The sequence below is a fragment of the Notolepis coatsorum genome, assembly GCF_963971535.1.
Source record: "Notolepis coatsorum genome assembly, chromosome: 5".
In the NCBI taxonomy this organism is placed as follows: domain Eukaryota; kingdom Metazoa; phylum Chordata; class Actinopteri; order Aulopiformes; family Paralepididae; genus Notolepis; species Notolepis coatsorum.
In genome coordinates this window covers 90,990,915-91,009,825 of record NC_140169.1, presented here as the reverse complement: position 1 = coordinate 91,009,825, position 18,911 = coordinate 90,990,915, and positions in this window count along the sequence as shown.

Below are 18,911 nucleotides of genomic sequence, written 5' to 3'. Positions count from 1 at the left end.
GATGGATGACTACTGAGAACTTCACAGCATTCATGCGACACTTCATCCAGTCAACCAAGTGTTCCAAGGAGCGTCCAGTTTTGCTAATACTGGATAGCCATGACACCCATCTATCGATTGAAACCATTGATCTTGCCAAGGACAACGGTGTGGTTATGCTAACTCTGCACCACACTGCAGCCACAAAATGCAACCATTGGATCGATCTGTGTACGGACCCTTCAAGGCATTCTTCAACCAGGCAGCAAATGCTTTCATGCTCAACCACCCCGGTAAACCTATCACAATCCATGATATCGCTCAGATAGTGGGCAATGCTTACCCGTTAGCCTTCACTCCAAAGAATATCACATCCGGTTTTTGAGTATCTGACATCTATCCATTCAACCCCAATATCTTCAGCGATTATGATTTCCTTAGTTCATATGTAACAGATCGACCTGTTTCAGTAGAATATGCAGAGCCAATCGCTGAAGTCCCAGAACCACCTCATCCAGCTGAACAGCCTTCACAGAGAGCACCAGAGCTTTCAGACACAGCCACAGAACCACCTCATCCAGCTGAACAGCCTCAACAGAGAGCACCAGAGCTTTCAGTCACAGATCCAGAACCTCCACAACCAGCCAAAGAACTTCATCGACCTGCACCAGAAATTTCACATGAAGCCCCAGATGACACCGCAACATCTTCAAAGGCACTCGAAGCAGTTGGTTCAACTTCAACAGAATTGAGTAGGCCTATCATCACACCAGAAGAAATCAGCCCTTTTCCAAAGGCACCACCACGCAAAAACAAAGGTGGAAAAAAGAAGGGAAAAACCCTTGTTCTGACAGACACTCCAATCAAAGAACAAATCAGGGCAGCCAACGAGCAGAGCAAAAAGAAGACGAATAAACAAGGCAGTCAACAGTCTAGAAAGCCAAAAGTAGCTAAAAAGAAGGAGCGAAAGCTGCAATTCGATGATGATATGGAGGGAGACACGTCAAACTCTGACGCGGATGCTGATGCGAGAAGACTTTGTGATGACCTTGATGATGGCCAACTAGAGGACTTAGAATTGCCGGATTGCAATGCTCTGAATGCAACAGATTTTGTGTTGACAAAGTTTGCAACTAAGAAAACCAATGCAATGTATGTAGGGCAGGTCCAAAGCCGCATTGTGGATGCTGATGAAACCACATTTGAAGTGAAGTTTATGCGACGTGAGAAACCAAAGTCATTTCCCCAACAACCTCCCCGACAGCCCCCTCCCATCCCCCCCAATCCAGCGGGGTCGAGGTTCAAAGAAGAGGCTGACACAATTGGCAGACGTCATGAAAGATGCAGGGGCATACTCTCGGGCAGATGGGGTCAAGCCCGGCCTCAACCCGAGAGTCGACTCTGCTACCAACACACCGAAGAACCAACCACCCCCATATGTTTAGTTTAACAGGAGGCGGTTGTTCCCTTAACCCATAAAGAAAACTCAGAAACATAACTGCGTATATACACAGGCTATACAAGCAGCACAAGTGTTTCAGTTTTCAAAGGGTTAACCCAGGCCAACAGGTCGACGAGAACGAGTTCGGACCTGGGCCCGGCGGACCGGGACCTACACAGGGATGCCTAGAGGAGTTGACAACAACCTCCCTGACAGCCCCCTCCCATCCCCGTCCTAGCAGGGAGGGAGGGGTGAAACAAATGGAGAGGGACCAAGCCCCCTAACACAGCGCAAGGTACAACACAGTATGGACCAAGCACGTCACTGTTAAAGGCAACCCGTGGTGGCATACATATGACACACACATCCACAACATCAATCCGCGCAACGCCCGGCCCGACCCGGCATTTCCCCCCCAGAAAAGCACAAAGTCCTTCGGGGTACCAGAACAGCAGATCTGCGCCCCGCGGACAACGGGTTAACTGACCTGGTCCGGCGCGACCAGAACCAGTCACACGTCCTAGTCACGCCGCCATCCCCAGTCCTAAGAGGGGGGTAAGTACGCGTGTCGATCCAAAACATCACAGAGGGCGCCACCAAGACGGTCAGTACACAAATGCACTGCTCCTGCTGGCCCACCTCATGGGCATGAGACCCCTCCGCCAATGCTTTGATCTACTCCATCATCTTCTTATAGTCATGACTCAACGAGGCATTGTGATGTCTGAAAATAAATAAAAGCACTACACAAACACTGCAAATGACAGTGAATAAGTAAATAAATAAATAAATAAGAACTAAACCCAATCGCGTGGATATAGCTATAGTGGAATAGACTTTATTAATATACCATATACCGTCTTGTTCTCTATTGTTATTATTTATTGTTGGTTTTATTTATTTATTTATTACATTGCTTAGTGTGCATACCGTAAGAGCCAGTGGAGAAACATTCCACTGTGCATCTTACTGTTCACGAGTTGAACCCACACAAATTACAACAGACACAAGGATACGTTTAACAAATTCCATATAAATCTATAGCTTATTAGCAACGATGCTGCAGCCGGCAGAAGATATCACTGATCGTGCACTGAGGAGCCGGTCCAGACACTCAGACCCTGTGCCACCACACGTCCAGATACTGTCCACCTTGGGCACTTGCGCATCAGATGCGGTTTCCATATCTCAACAGAAAGCAATACATACCACTCCATCAAATCATCTGTGACGCCCAGAACCACCTGCTCTACGTGGTCTCAGGCTTCCCAGGAGGTGTACATAACTCCTACATCTTACAGAACAGATGGTGTGCACCTCGAGCAAGGAGATGCTGGAGACGCATGGCTAATTGGTACCTACTGTATATGTGCGTAATGAATCGTTCCATCAACAGTAGGCTTCTATTATTCTAAATATGACTTGTTTTATTAGGAGATCATGGATATGCACTGCCCCCCTGGCCCTGGTTCATGACCACACTCACCAACCCACAGACGGGGCAGGAAGTGGCCTACATTGAGAGCCAAGCGCACACTCGTTCCAAAGGCAGACCCCAAGTGGTGAGAGCAGGCAACTGCACCTCCTCATCCATCACCCTCAACATAGTATTCTGAGTCCCCTCCTCTACTCCCTGTACACACATGACTGTGTGGCACAGCGGAACAACAACACAATCATCAAATTTGCTGACGACACAGTAGTGGTGGGCCTGATCTCTGCAAACGACGAGAGGGCCTACCTGGAAGAGGTCAAGGTCCTAGCGGGATGGTGTCAAGAGAACAGCCTCTCCCTGAACGTCAGCAAAACAAAGGAGATGATTGTGGACTTTAGGAGGTCGGGGGTCAGGGACTACAGCCCCCTCAGCATCGACAGGGCACCGGTTGAGAGAGTGAACAGTTTTAAGTACCTCGGAGTCCACATATCCGACGACTTGACATGGACCACACACATTGACAGTGTTGTGAGGAAGGCACGGCAAAGCCTCTACTTCCTCAGGTGCCTAAGGAAGTTCCAAGTCAGTCAGAAGATCCTTAAGAACTTCTACTCATGTACAATAGAGAGCATCCTGACTGGCAATATCACCTCCTGGTTTGGGAATAGCACCGCACAAGACCATAGCAGACTACAGAGAGTGGCCCGTTCAACCGAACGCACAATTGGAGGGGGGCTTCCCACTCTCCAGAACATTTACAACAAGCGGTGCATGGGTAAGGCTAAGAGAATTATCAAAGACTACAGCCACCCAAACAACTGCCTCTTTGAACTGCTGCGGTCAGGCAAGCGATACCGGAGTCTCATGGCAAGCACAGAAAGACTCAGAAGAAGCTTCTATCCCCAGGTTGCTCAACGAACAATAACACTATACAACAACCATCAGATGCACTCACAGCACACACATTCACATGCACACACTCACTTTAAACAAACAACTCACTGCAGTACCCACTTACACACTTTAGAACACCTAAACACACTTTATATTTATTGGCAAAGAATTTGCACTACAACCCATACCTCTGTAAATTGTTTTATTTTTTATTTTTTTTGAAAACCAATACCGATATTTTCCGATATCACATTTTAATGCCGATATCGGCCGATTATATCGGTAGGCCGATAATATCGGACATCCCTAGTTTTTAGACATGCCCTTGCTCTTTGTTTGTTTAGCCACTCTGAACAACATTAAAGGAGCCGTGCTCACTTTTTCAAGATTCAACTGTTTTCTTCGTCTCTCCTCTGCTGGTCTGCGCCTGGGTTCCTCTCTGTCCACATTTATAATGCCTTATCGTAACAGAATGACGTGACCAAACCACAACCCAGCAGTTAAGAGGACAGACGGAGCTGCCAACCCAGCTGCTCTGATGGCTCTGGGTGCCTCGACCATGGGTGCCATCCCCGCTATCACTCCGGCTCCAGACCCCTGGCAGGGAAGTCGCTTGGTCCGCAGGGGAACGTCCGGGAAGTCCCCCACAGCCCCAGGGGGAGACGGGGTTCCAGAGACCACAGGTCCCCTTCACCGCCCTGGTCAGGGTCTCTTCCTACCGAGGAGGTTCCTGGAAGCAATCCCTCGCTCTGGGACTACCTTCGGTCCCACGTCACCAGGGTGTCGTCGGCCCGGAGAGCGACGCCGGATCGCCCTGCCGGAAGGACCCCAGTCGGGGGTCATACACCAGGCTCTACGACGGGTCTCGCTGCCGAGGAGCCTCCGGACCGCGGTCCTACGCCGGGTCCTGCCGCAATGGAGCCTCCGGTTCGGGGTCCTATGCAGGGCCCCACCACAGAGGAGAGCCCAGTCCCAGGTCCCACCCCTGGGCTATCGTCTCCGTCCCCCCCCTGTTCCAATCGCCCTGCCGCCGTGGAGCCTCCTGTTCAGGGTCCTGCGCAGGGTCCTGCTGCTGAGGGGATTCCGGTCCCAAGTCCTACCCCTGGGCCATCTTCTCCACCCCCCCCCCCCCCCCCCCCCCCCTGCTCCAATCATCCTCGCTCCTTTCGTCAACCGCCTTCCCTTGGCCCAATTCCCACTGTTTTTTTTTCTCGACCCCCCCCTTCCCCCAGCCCCTCTTCGCCGGTGTCGCATCCCACCCTCCCACCCTGCCCGCTCCCGGGTGGCCTGGTTGGCCGCCTCGTAGTCGTCCATTGAGGGGGGGGTACTGTAACACTCCCCAGGTTGCTGCGCCATCCTGTGGACTATTTCAGGTGGTGCAGCTTTGTTCCTTGATCACCATGTTATGTCATGTTATTATTATTTTTGTGTTCTGTTCATTTGATGTCTGTCTTGTCTGTGATGTTACACTCCCTGGTCTAATGTCTCTCCTATCTGTGTTGGTGTTGTGTCCTGGTTAGTGTTGTTATTTTGTGTGTATATATATTTCAACCTTGTAATGTTCTGTGTCACTCTGTTCTCCCCAGCTGAGTCTCATCACCCAATTACCCTCTTGTGTCAATCAGTGTCATGCCTGTGAGTTCCTGTCTTCCCTTGTCGCGTCATTACACGTTGTTACCCGGTTCCTGTCTTTGTGCTCATTGTTGTTAGCCGTTCACTGAACACTGTTGTAAGTAGCACACTGTCTTGTCTGAGTTTCTATCGCTCCTGTTGTTGGAGGATAGTTTACATTTATAGTGTTTTTGTTTTGCAGGGCAATTAGTTTGTTTTTAGACGTGCCCTTGCTCTTTGTTTGTTGAGCCACTCTGAACAACATTAAAGGAGCCATGCTCACTTTTTCAAGAATCAACTGTTGTCTTGGTCTCTCCTCTGCTGGTCTGCACCTGGGTTCCTCTCTGTCCACATTTATAATGCAAAATTACAAACAAAGATCACGTGACGCCGTCGTGTCACGTGAGGTAAAAAGATGGACCGACCAATCAGAGGCCACGCTTCAGGACGCACTCGATGACGTCGACTGGGGAATGCTCGAGAGGAGCACCAGTGACGTCAGCGAGTTCACAGACACTGTGGTGTCCTTCATAACAACACTCGCTGACAGTATTGTCCCCGCAAAAAAGGCGAGGGTGTTCCCAAACCAGAAACCATGGGTGGACAGTACTATCAGAGCAGCTCTGAACTCTCGCATCACTGCTTATAACCTTGGCAGAGAGTCAGGAAACATGGAAGAGTACAAGACAACAGTCTACACTCTGCGCAAGGCTGTTAAACTTGCTAAGAGGACGTATGCCGACAAGATGGAGGCACAAATGGCACATAATGACACAAGAGGCTTATGGCAGGGACTGAGGACTATAACTGACTACAAAGTCAGCGCCCCCTCAATGGGGAGCGACGACGCCTCCCTTGCGGACCAGCTCAACACCTTCTACGCGCGGTTTGGTGCAAACAGTGGCGCTGCTAGCTCAACGGCTAGTGACGTCACTGGTGCGCCGGCTGTTGTGGAGGGGGGGGGCATCCGCGGGGGGGCGGGGACGCTCTCTCATTGACGGTACACAGTGTGAGAAGAGCATTTATGCAGGTGAACACCAGGAAGGCGGCTGGCCCAGATGGAATAACAGGACGCATACTTAAGTCCAGTGCTAACCAGCTAGCCCCTGTGTTCACCACCATATTTAATCGATCCCTGAAGGAGTCAGTGGTCCCTGCCTGCTTCAAGATGTCTACCATTATCCCGGTACCAAAGAAACCCTCCCCAGCAGGTCTCAATGACTACAGACCGGTGGCACTCACCTCTGTGGCCATGAAATGTTTCGAGAGGCTGGTCAAGGATCACATTTGTGCCTCCCTCCCCAGAGATATGGACCCTATGCAATTTGCATACAGGCCAAACAGGTCCACTGACGATGCGGTCTCCCAAGTACTGCACAGCACCCTCTCTCACCTGGACCGTCAGAAGGGGGGCTATGTGAGACTGTTGTTCATTGACTACAGCTCAGCGTTCAACACCATAGTCCCCACCAGACTGGTGGACAAGCTGATCGAGCTGGGTCTGAGCTCCGCTCTGAGCGCCTGGATACTGGACTTTCTGAGTGAAAGACCCCAGGCGGTCAGGGTGGGGGGTCAGACCTCCAACACCATCACCCTGAGCATCGGGTCCCCCCAGGGCTGTGTTCTGAGTGGTGGTGGTGGGGCTGATCTCGGACAACGACGAGAAGGCCTACCGGGAGGAGGTTGAGGTACTGGAACGCTGGTGCCAGGACAACAGCCTGCTCCTGAACATTGGTAAAACCAAGGAGCTGATCGTGGATTATAGGAGAGGACAGCAGGAGACACACACACCACTGAGGATAAACGGGGCCACTGTGGACAGGGTGAGCAGCTTCAAGTACCTGGGGGTCCACATCTCAGAGGATCTGACATGGTCAACACACATAGACACGGTTGTAAAAAAGGCGAAGCAGCTCTACCACCTGAGACAGTTAAGGAAGTTCAGAATATCGGGGAAGATACTCCAGTCCTTCTACGCCGGAGCTGGAGAGAGCATCTTGACTGGAAACATCACTGCCTGGTATGGAAACAGCACGGCACAGGACAAGAAGGCCCTACAGAGAGTGGTGCGCTCTGCCGAGCGTACCACGGGTATTGCACTACCTCCCCTGCAGGCTCTATACAACAAGAGGTGCAAATCCAGAGCCTGCAGAATGATGAAAGACCCTCACCACCCCAATAACAGCCTGTTCCAGCTGCTGAGGTCAGGCAGACGCCTGCAAACACCAGCTACTAGGACAGAGAGGCTTCGGCTCAGCTTCTTCCCCCAGGCCATCAGAGCCTTGAACAATGAACACTGAGGGTCACAGAACACTGAACTCTCGGGATCATCCCTATGTTCCCCGGGTCCTATGTTCCCCGGGTTCTATGTTCCCCGCTTTGATTGATTAATAGATTGAACATTTTATAATTTTTTATTATTTTATTAATTATTAATGTCCGCCTTGTTTCGAACGGTTAAGCTTAGGCCCTCGTTCCAACTGGTTAAGGTTAGAGTTTGGAATCAGGGCTGGTGGTCTAAAATGTATCTATCAATCAATCAAAGCGGGGAACATAGAACCCGGGGAACATAGGACCCGGGGAACATAGACATGCTCCCGAACTCTCCACACACAAGCACACATTAGCACACACACGACACGCACGTGGTGCACGCTCGCACACTAGCAGCCACTTTAACATGAGAAAGCACTGCACTCATGCTGCACACGCCCACACTTATGGCCACAAAGGAAAGGTCACTTTAAAAATAGTATAGTAACAGTGTATTGCACTACCAAGGGACCTAGCATGTCCTTCATGCTCTGTAAATAACTATGTACAAATACCGTGATGTCCCACTATGTTACCTGTTTATTGCACAATGTTGTTTATTGTTTATTGGATTCCATTATATGTTGTACTACTGTATTGCACATCGTTGCGGGCAAGACCACCCGCATTTCATTGTATACTTGTATGCCGTGACAAATAAAACTCTTGACTTGACTTGACTTGAAAGAGAGAGAGAGAATGTTATGTGACCGTGACATTGACTTTATTTATGTGATTTTTGGTATTTGTAGATTCTGCCTTGACTGAACAGATTTGTATTTGTGTTTGATATTGGTATTATTGTTTGTATTATTGTTACACAAATGTGAACAAGAGCAACAGCATGTCCTGTGTCTGATTCTTCACTTCCCCCTCTGCAGGGGGTGCAACATGGACAGGGGTGTGTGTGCTGGCTCTGGTCTTCCTAAGTCCACGATGAGCTCTTTGGTTTTCTTGGTGTTGAGGGCCAGGTTGTTGACGGCGCACCACGCTGCCAGGTGCCGGACCTCCTCCCTCTGTTGTGAGGCTCACTTGATACTGGTGTTTGTGCCATGTATAGGAGTACAGAGGGAGTAAAGAAGGGGGCTCAGCATCCAGCCTTGTGGGACACCATTGTTCAAGGTGAAGGTGGAGGAGGTGAGATTGTCTATCCTAACAACCTGGGTTCTGTTAGTTAGGAAGTCTAGTATCCAGTTGCAGGCAGAGGGGTTGCTGTCAAGATCCTTGGTTTCCACAAGGTCACCAAGTTTGGAGGGGATGATGGTGTTGAATGCTGAGCTGAGGTCGATGAACAGCATTCTCAGATGAGTCTTGCTCTCATCCAGGTGGGAGATGAGATGATGACGTTGATGATGATGATAGTGGTGATGATGATAATGATGGTGATGATGTTGATGATGATGATAGTGATGATGATGGTGATAGTGGTGATGATGATAATGATGGTGATGATGTTGATGATGATGATAGTGATGATGGTGATGATGTTTGATGATGATGATGATAGTGATGATGATGATAGTGATGATGATGATAATGATGGTGATGATGTTGATGATGATGATAGTGATGATGATGTTGATGATGATAGTGGTGGTGATGATGATGGTAGTGATGATGATGATGAGTTTGATGATAGTGCTGGTGGTGATGATGATGATGATGATGATGATGATGATGATGATGATGATGTTGTTGATGATGTTGATGATAATGATAGTGATGATGAGGATAGTGATGAGGATTATAATGATAGTGATGATGATAGTGATGCTGAGGATAGTGATGATGATTATAATGAGTGATGATGATGATGATGATGATGATGATGATGATGATGATGATGATAGTGATGATAATGATGTTGATGATAGTGATGATGATGGTGATGTTAAATCAAATCAACTTTATTTATATATCTCGAGATCACAAGGTATTGCCTCCATGGGCTGCACAGAAGAAACATCAACGGACCAAGAACAAAAACAAAAACAAAACCACCATAAAATTCAGATATGCAACACTCCCAGACTTTCCCCAATGAAGATATGGAACGACTCACTAAAACCTAGCATACATACATGAAATGAAACACATATACATACATGCATGGTAGCAATAGTAACTAAGGTACATAACGAACATGTACACATTTTAAACAAATGTTCTAGAATGTTCTATTATGACAAATAAGCCGGTTCAATGACTTTAGCTAAATCCAATCAATATTCCGTTCCATAAGGTTCGGGCAGAACTAAGGTTCTAGAATGTTCTGCCATGACATCATCACAAAACATCATGAATCCTACCGTCCTCGTCGCTGTAGTGCTCCCGAAGCTCGAGACGACGTGGTAACATCTCTCGGCACTACACTGGTGACTCCAACATTGCTCTCGCTGAAGTTTCAGAGACCAAACCGAACATGGCAAACAATGCCGTTATTCTTCGATTGCCGGAGTTTTGGCAGCAGTCTGCGGCAGCGTGGTTCGCTCAAACACAGGCGCAGTTCGCCCTACGAGGGGTTAATGACGACGCCGCGAGATATTACCACGTCGTCTCGAGCCTCGGGAGCACTACAGCGACAAGGACGGTAGGATTCATTACAGCTCCACCTGCCTGGAATAAGTATGAGGCGTTTAAGATGCACCTCCTTAAGGCTTTCGAGCTGTCGCGACCAGAGCGGGCCCGACACCTGTTCACTATACAGGGCATGGGGGACAGAAAACCACCTCCTCTGCCCGTCTGCGCCTGGGTTCCTCTCTGTCCACATTTATAATGCCTAATCGTAACATATATATATATATATAGAGAGAGAGAGACAGGGAATGTTATGTGACCGTAACATTGACTTTATTTATGTGATTTTTGGTATTTGTAGATTCTGCCTTGACTGCACAGATTTGTATTTGTGTTTGATATTGGTATTATTGTTTGTATTATTGTTTCATTCATTACACAAATGTGAACAAGAGCAACAGCATGTCCTGTGTCTGATTCTTCACTTCCCTCTATGCAGGGGGTGCAACATGGATAGGGGCGTGCACGCCAGCTCTGGTCTTCCTGAAGTCCACGATGAGCTCCTTGGTTTTCTTGGTGTCGAGTGCCAGGTTGTTGTCGGCGCACCACGCCGCCAGGTGCTGGACCTCCTCCCTATAGGCCAACTCATCGTTGTTTTTGATGAGGCACTGTTGTGTCGTCTGCACACTTGATAATGGTGTTTGTGCCATGTATAGGATTACAGAGGGAGTAAAGAAGGGGGCTCAGCATCCAGCCTTGTGGAACACCATTGTTCAAGGTGAAGGTGGAGGAGGTGAGATTGTCTATCCTAACAAACTGGGGTCTGTTAGTTAGGAAGTCTAGTATCCAGTTGCAGGCAGAGGGGTTGATGTCGAGGTCCTTGGTTTCCACAAGGTCACCAAGTTTGGAGGGGATGATGGTGTTGAATGCTGAGCTGAGGTCGATCAACAGCATTCTCAGATGAGTCTTGCTCTCATCCAGGTGGGAGATGAGATGATGATGTTGATGATGATGATGATAGTGGTGATGATGATAATGATGTTGATGATGATGATAGTGATGATGATGATAATAGTGGTGATGATGATAATGATGGTGATGATGTTGATGATGATGATAGTGATGATGATGATAGTGGTGGTGATGTTCTGTTTCGTTATGGCTTCGCTCAGCACCAGTTGCACTGTACTTCACTTCGTGCACGAGCACTGAATAAAAAATTCCACCATGTACCTTTACATCCCAACATTCGTCTGGCCACACCCCCATCCGCTTACCTTCATAAGCAGGAGTGTGGTCACCTACTCTCCTCCTTCTTCACTTTCACCACAAGGAAGTGCCTTCGGTAGATCCCCACTTGACGAGGTTGTTAGTAGAAGAAAGTTGGAAAACAAAAGAACGGGAAGATACGTTGACATCATATCTTTATTTTCTCTCTCACTATTTTCGAGAAAATACGGCGATATTGTCTTCGTTACTGGAGTGTCTGGAAGATGATGGTCATTCCGACCTTCAACGGCTTTTTCGTATTAGGAGCTCACGCCGCTGACATGCTCCCCAGCTACAGTCTTCCTTGCTGCGGCTGGATGGGGTTGCCCTCCGGCCACACAGCTGGACTGTGGGAAGCACCGACTGTTGTGAGAAGCGGTTGTTTCCAGGTTGGGTACGTACTGTTTTGCTTGCAAGCTCTGGTTGTTGTTGATGCTGTGGGGGTTAGCTGACAATTTACGAAACGCCGACTTCAGGCTGGGGTCCTCTGCTCGGCTTAAACGGCGGTCAGAGGATCTTGGTCTGACGCCCATGATGGTCAATCTAGTGGGCCCCGACCAGGACCTGGTGATCCCAGGATTCTCTAGCGGATGCTTCTCTGTCCCGTGCAGGCCCCATCTTTCATATACAAATGAAAGTATACCCTAACGAGGAAATGTGGGCATAGGATCTTCTTTATCGGGAGTTCCATGCTCAAAGTTGGCTGCAGCCCGAAATGGGAACTGTGCTGGCCCCGCTGCATGTCTGGATCACCGTTGAAAACTGTGTTCTGACATTCTTTTTCTTTTCCCTCTTAGGGGAGGGACTTGGACAGCGGCCTGCCTGAAGTGTGGCTTGTTATGTCGTTGTGTACAGTTCAGGTGATAGCTGCTTAGCTTGCGTGCTAGTTGTGGACTACTGTGTTAGCCAGTCAGCTGTTAGCTGCGACGCTAGCCCGCTGTGTTACCAGGCTAGTGAACGTTAGCTTGTTGCTATCGGTCAAACGGCTGTTAGCTTAATGCTACACTGTTGAACGTTTTCTATGACTATAACATGCCTTAAACACTCTGACTACGACGTCATCTTTGACAGAGGATGTTAGTCGAACCTACACCGGAGCCCTGCCAGCGGGGACTGCGTCAAACATGGAGAAACGTAGCGGCTGGGTGGCGCAACAACGTTACCCTCGTCGTCAACACAGGGATGCTGTGTTCAACTTCGGTGCCCCGTTAGCCAGATTGCAGTTCTCTTGGCCGGTGCTCAGGGTAGGAAGGTCCCGACCGGACCTTAAACACTTCTTCTTTCCTTCCCTTCTAAATGTTTTGTAATAACGATGTTTTCCAAAACGTGTGTTGCTGCAATACATTGAGGATACGGCGCGTGTTGTGTGTGAATTGTCTTGTCACTGGTATAGCTTCTCTCTCCATAGAAATCGGGTTGTTGTTTACATGTGTAAAAATGATCTGGTTAGTTGTGATGAGAACATGTGTGTTCATGTAACGTGAACTCACAACTAAGGGATGAATTCTTTTCTCAGCCTGCAATGACAATGAACAGTGTGTTCACATATTAACAGGGTTACCTGTTCAACTTGGTTGTATCAAGGGTAAGGAAGGAGGGGTGATCCCCCCGGTTCCCTGGGGCTTCCCCACCCTCCTCTCAGACATGTTGTTTACAATATATTGTGTCACTGTGTTTGTGGGGATACAATGTAACCCTCAGCTTAATTGCTGGGGTTGTGCTAACTGCTTGAGAAACAATATTTTCCTAAAGAAAAGATTGTTTGGTCACTTATCGTGTGTGCTTAGCAAGGCCTGTGGCCAATACATAATCGAGGATTCTGTATTCTCTCGTTATGAAAAACGGCGTTCCTCTGTAGCAAGAGTGTACTTTTGCCATTTTTTGTTGTGATGAAGGGTTGTGTGTGTCTTGTGATCTACAACTGGGTTAGGTTTGGCCACAGAAGCACATGTTTAAGTCTGGTACCGGGGCTCTTAAAGGGGGCCCTCTCTATTCTGTGTTTTTTCCTTAGTAAAAATCAGATAGCAGGTTAGCACATGAGCTGTGTGAAGCTGTTAGATACTTCATGTAGCAGACTATGACTGTGTCATGCTCTATTTGTCATTACATCGTATCATGGGTGTGGGGTCGTAAAGGGGTGAACTGGTAATCCTTTCCTTCCCTTTTCTGATTGGTCAGGGGTTAAAACCTCCTGTCCTTCAAGGTTCCTGTCACGTTGCTGTTCGGCACGTTACAGGGTAAGAGGGGGGGGGGGGGGGGGGGGGGGAGTTTCCTGGTCCCACGCCCTGGAAGATTGGGCGTGTGCACCGTGGAAATTCCCCGGCCATAGAGTACGTCACTGAGCGCGTCTCTGTTGGTAAGACTTCCGTGGGTTGTTCAGGTCCATGTTACGGATCTGTTTCAGGGAGTTGTCAGAGCTCCTCCACACGAAGCTCCTCCTCGGGCCTTCTGTGAGTTCGGACTCTCCTTCCCTGTGAGGGAGCCTCCTCAGAGTTCAGAGCCTCCTCCTCAGATTGTCAAGGTGAGTAGAACTTCAAAAAGGAGTTCTGCTCTATTGTTTGTGTATTCGATTCAATTCGATTATTGAGTGTGTATTGGTTCAGTGCCTCCTCCTCGGAGAGCCCTAAACCCAAATACTACATAGCTCAATGTTGCAATATATTCTTTTCAATCTATACAGCTCGCGTGGGAAGTCTCTCTGGGGATTTCCGTCTCCTCCCTATGGCGAGGGTGGTGGGATGTACAAATTTAAACAATTTTTACCATCAGCTGCGTCACGTGGGATTCATGTCAGTCTGTGTTTCTTTCTTTTTCTTTTTTGAATAAAAAGAGGAAGGTACATGAAGCACGACGGCTCCGTGTCGTTCTCCCAGGCGACTTGGAGGAACAATGTTTGGTGTCTTGCTAGACTATCCATTGATGTGTTTGGGTCTCGACGCATACATAGTGCTGGCTCGGTGTGTTTCTGTTAAAGAATCACGCAGGGGCTAAGTGCGCCTTGGTTGCTTGTTAAAACAGCGTTTTTATAGGGCAACTGGGATGGAGTTTTGTCTCTTCCGAGCGCCAGTTTACTAGGTAGTCTCGATGAATTCTCGTTCATATCTGGGGGATGTTAACGGAATAGATCAGAACATAGGTAGAGGGGTCTCACGCCCTTGGGGTGGGCCACTGAGCACGGTCCAAATGGGACCGTCTGGGTGGCGCCCTCTTTTCATGTTTTAGATCGACACGCATACCTACCCCCTCGTCTGGAGTGGGCATGTCGGCGTGGTTAGGACACAGGACTGGTCTGGTCGCGCTGGTCCAGGCAGATCTGCTGTTCTGGTACCCTGAGGGACTTGTGCTTTTTTCGGGGGGAAAAATGCCGGGTCGGTCCGGGTGTCACAGGGTTAGGCGTTATGGAGACCCTTTGTTGGGTACATGTTGTACTCTGCACTATCGTAATGGCTTACGGCCATACCAACCTGTACACGCCCGATCTCGGAAGCTAAGCAGGTTCGGTCCTGGTTAGTACTTGGTTGGGAGACCGCCTGGGAATACCAAGTGCGATGTGCTTAGGGCTGGTTCTCCATTCTTTTCGCTCCTCTCTCACGCGTGGCGAAGAGGGGGCTGTTGGGGTGGTCTTGGACCTCCTCTGGTAACCCTGTGCTTCCCGTGCCGCCGGGCCCGGTCCGAAGTAAAGTTTCATTGATACCGTAGGCCTGGGATAACCCTTTTTTGAAAACTCAAACACTTGTACTGCGGTATAGCCGGTGTATACCTGCAGGTGTGTTTTGGAGTTTTTTCTTGAGGGGTTATAGCAGGGAGGGGCAACTGGCGGCCCACGGGCCGCATGCGGCCCTCACCGACGTTCCATGCGGCCCCAGGCCAATATAAAAAAAAAAAAAAAGAAAAAAAAAATTATAATATTTTTTTATTTTTTTATTTTTTTAATTTTTTTTTATTGTATTCGATTAAGAAGAGTTGGTAGTCGACTATGGCTCCTTTCGATCGATTAGTCGACTATTTGACTAATAGGGGTCAGCCCTAGTGTGGACATATGAAACGCTGTTGAAAGTGCCGTGCAGCAATATGGGGGTTTTGATAAACTGTCGGCTGTTGTTACCGATGGAGCACCGGCAATGAAAGGAAAACACACAGGATTCGCCGGGCTTCTAAGGCAGAGTGGCGTTGAGTGTCCAATGCTGCACTGCATTATACATCAGGTAAGTTCGCTAACATAATTTCCATCTATTGTGGGTCACTATAATGACCAATGCGAGTCGAGTGTAGTCAAATTATATGCGAGAGTCGTTAAATCGTTTTTCTTTTTTTTTATCTGATATAGGAGGCTCTCTGTGCCAAGAAGCTTGACTACTACAGCCATGTTATGGATTTGGTTACCAAGGTTACCAATCTAATTCGTGGAGGCAACAGGTCACTAAACCATAGAAAGTTTGTCTCCTTTTTGGAAGAGATGGACACTGATTATGGCGACTTGCAGCTACACACAGAAATCCGATGGCTGAGCCGTCGGAAAGTACAGGAGCGACATTGAAACACTGCAAATGCAATTCAATGATCGGTTTGAAGATTTCAACGGCATGCAGTCACGGATAGCGCTGTTTGCCGGCCCCCTCACCGTTACGGTGTCAGAGCAGCCCCCACCGTTGCAGCTTGAACTGTGCGAGCTACAGTCAGATCCTTTTTTTCAAGCAAAGAGAAATGAGAGGGGAATTTCGTTTTGGAAACTGCTACCTGAGCCCCGCTTCCCACTCCTCAGGGACTTTGCCCTCTCTATGGCCAGTATGTTTGGGAGCACATACATATGTGAGAGCAATTTCTCAAACATGAAGCACATCAAGTCAAAGGAGAGAAACAGGCTGTCGGATGAAACATTATTTCATCTGATGCAGATTGCATGCACAAACATTGAAGTTGACATTCCTGCTATTGTGCGCCAAATGGAGAGACCACAAGTGTCTCATTAAAGACAGGGGGGAGGAGGAGATGATGAAGAGGTGTAGAGGGGGGGAAGGAGATGATGAAGAGGTGTAGAGAGGGGGGAAGAGATGATGAAGAGATGTAGAGAGGGGGGGGGGGGAGATGATGGAGAGGTGTAGAGAGGGGACCATTATTATTATTATTATTATTATTATTATTATTATTATTATTATTATTATTATTATTATTATTATTATTATTATTATTATTATTATTATTATTATTATTATTATTATTATTATTATTATTATTATTATTATTATTATTATTATTATTATTATTATTATTATTATTATTATTATTATTATTATTATTATTATAACCATTATTGACCCACTGTGGGGCGAGGGTGAATGTCATGCCAGTTTGATAAAGGGTCAATGGGAGGCATGTAGTATTGCACTTTACTTTACTTGCACTTTACTTGTTTACTTTTGTAGTGTTCAGATAACACTAATAACACAAACACAAAGCAGCATTCCTGCTGCATTTCACTACAACAGTAAATCAAAAGTGCAATAATAAATGATTTTGTTAAATGTATACACTTTTATCCTGCTACTAAACAAAACATTCCTGAGTGCTTCATATCCATAACATGCATTTCAGTGTTATAATGTTTTGTTTAGTAGCAGGATAAAAGTTTATACATTTAACAAAATCATTTATTATTGCACTTTTGATTTACTGTTGTAGTGAAATGCAGCAGGAATGCTGCTTTGTGTTTGTTGAGCAGTGGGCTTTAAGTTCATACATTTATTTTATTAGAAGCCTTAATTATAATTGATCATTTTTGTATATATTTGGGGTTACACAGCAATACTTTTAAATTCAGCTGTTTATAAATTCATAAAGTTGAAATTGCATTACTAAATGCATTTGAAATGGACAAAGTTACAACAAATTATAATTGTTTATATACCTTGTGACTATTAGGGCTATTTGAGTGATGGGGTACTACTGGCGGGACTGCCAATAAACAATGCGGCCCCCCAGATTGATTGTGGACATTTTGTGGCCCTCACCATATACAAAGTTGCCCACCCCTGGGTTATAGGAACAACCACCGTCTGTACCGAGAGGGTAGTTGATTCCCTGGTATGTTGGAGCAGAGTCAACTCCCGGGTTACCCGGTTGAGTGTGCCCCTGCACGTTCATGACATCTGCCAATCATGTCAGCCTTCTCTGCCTCGACCCCTCTGGGTGGTTTTTTTTTTATGGAGGCTTTGTCATGGTGATCAACAACGCCAGCATGTATACGCCCCTTCCGCCGGGGAGGCTGTTTTCAGCTGACTCCTTTGGCGCCTGTCTCGTCCGCAGTGCTCCAGGCTCAGGTTACAGCCTGCTGCCTGGTTTCCCCGGTGCGCTGCCTGCTTCCGTTGGTTAACCTTTTTGTGTGCTTACGGCCATGCTGACTGCCTGTTCTGCAGGGTCAGTGTGCCAGGCGGTGTGCTATTGGGGGGAAAGGGCCCGCTCATGGAGGGGCCTTATCCGAATACGCTAGCGATGTGGGGGGCGGTGTCACTAAGTGACCGCCTGGTGGGGTCTTGATGCCTGGCGTCATTGACCTCTCCGGGCCCGCTTTTTCCAGGGGATCCAGTCCCTTCGGTGGGTCTGGGTCTTACTTCGCGCTCCGCTGCTACAGCCTTGCCACGGGGTTGGGTTGCTCTTAACCCCGTGATTTTGGGGTCAGTAACGAGGTTGTTCCTTCCGTTCGTTCCAGGGTGGCATGCGGGTTGTGCGTATGTGTAGTCGTGGGGTCAAGCCACCGTCTGCTCACCCTGTGCGTTGAGTTGCTTGAGTTCCTCTTCGCACGGTCGGATCCGTCTCCCTCCCGTAAGCCTCCAATAGGGGGGGTATCCTCCATTAGGGAGGGTCGGGGGGCTCGGTCCTCCCCGGTCTGATGGTTGTGGGGGGCCTCAGCGGGGTACATTTGTCGGGCTATGGCTCCCGCTCAGCTCCTGTTGTGCAACTGGTGCTGAGCGAAGCCATAACGAAACAGAACGTAAGGTTATGTATATAACCAAGTTCTGTGAGTTATGGTGCGCTCAGCACCAGGACGCCGCTGCGGCCCTTGATCTCGCCTTATGGTGAAAGTTTGGGAAGGAGGCGAGTAGGTGACCACACTCCTGCTTATGAAGGTAAGCGGATGGGGGTGTGGCCAGACGAATGTTGGGATGTAAAGGTACATGGTGGAATTTTTTTTTTCAGTGCTCGTGCACGAAGTGAAGTACAGTGCAACTGGTGCTGAGCCCACCATAACTCACAGAACTTGTGTTACATAGTGATGATGTTGATGATGATGATAGTGATGATGATGATAGTGGTGATGATGATAATGATGGTGATGATGTTGATGATGATGATCCCAGACTTTCCCAGACTTTCCCCAATGAAGATATGGAACGACTCACTAAAACCTAGCATACATACATGAAATGAAACACTTATACATACATGCATGGTAGC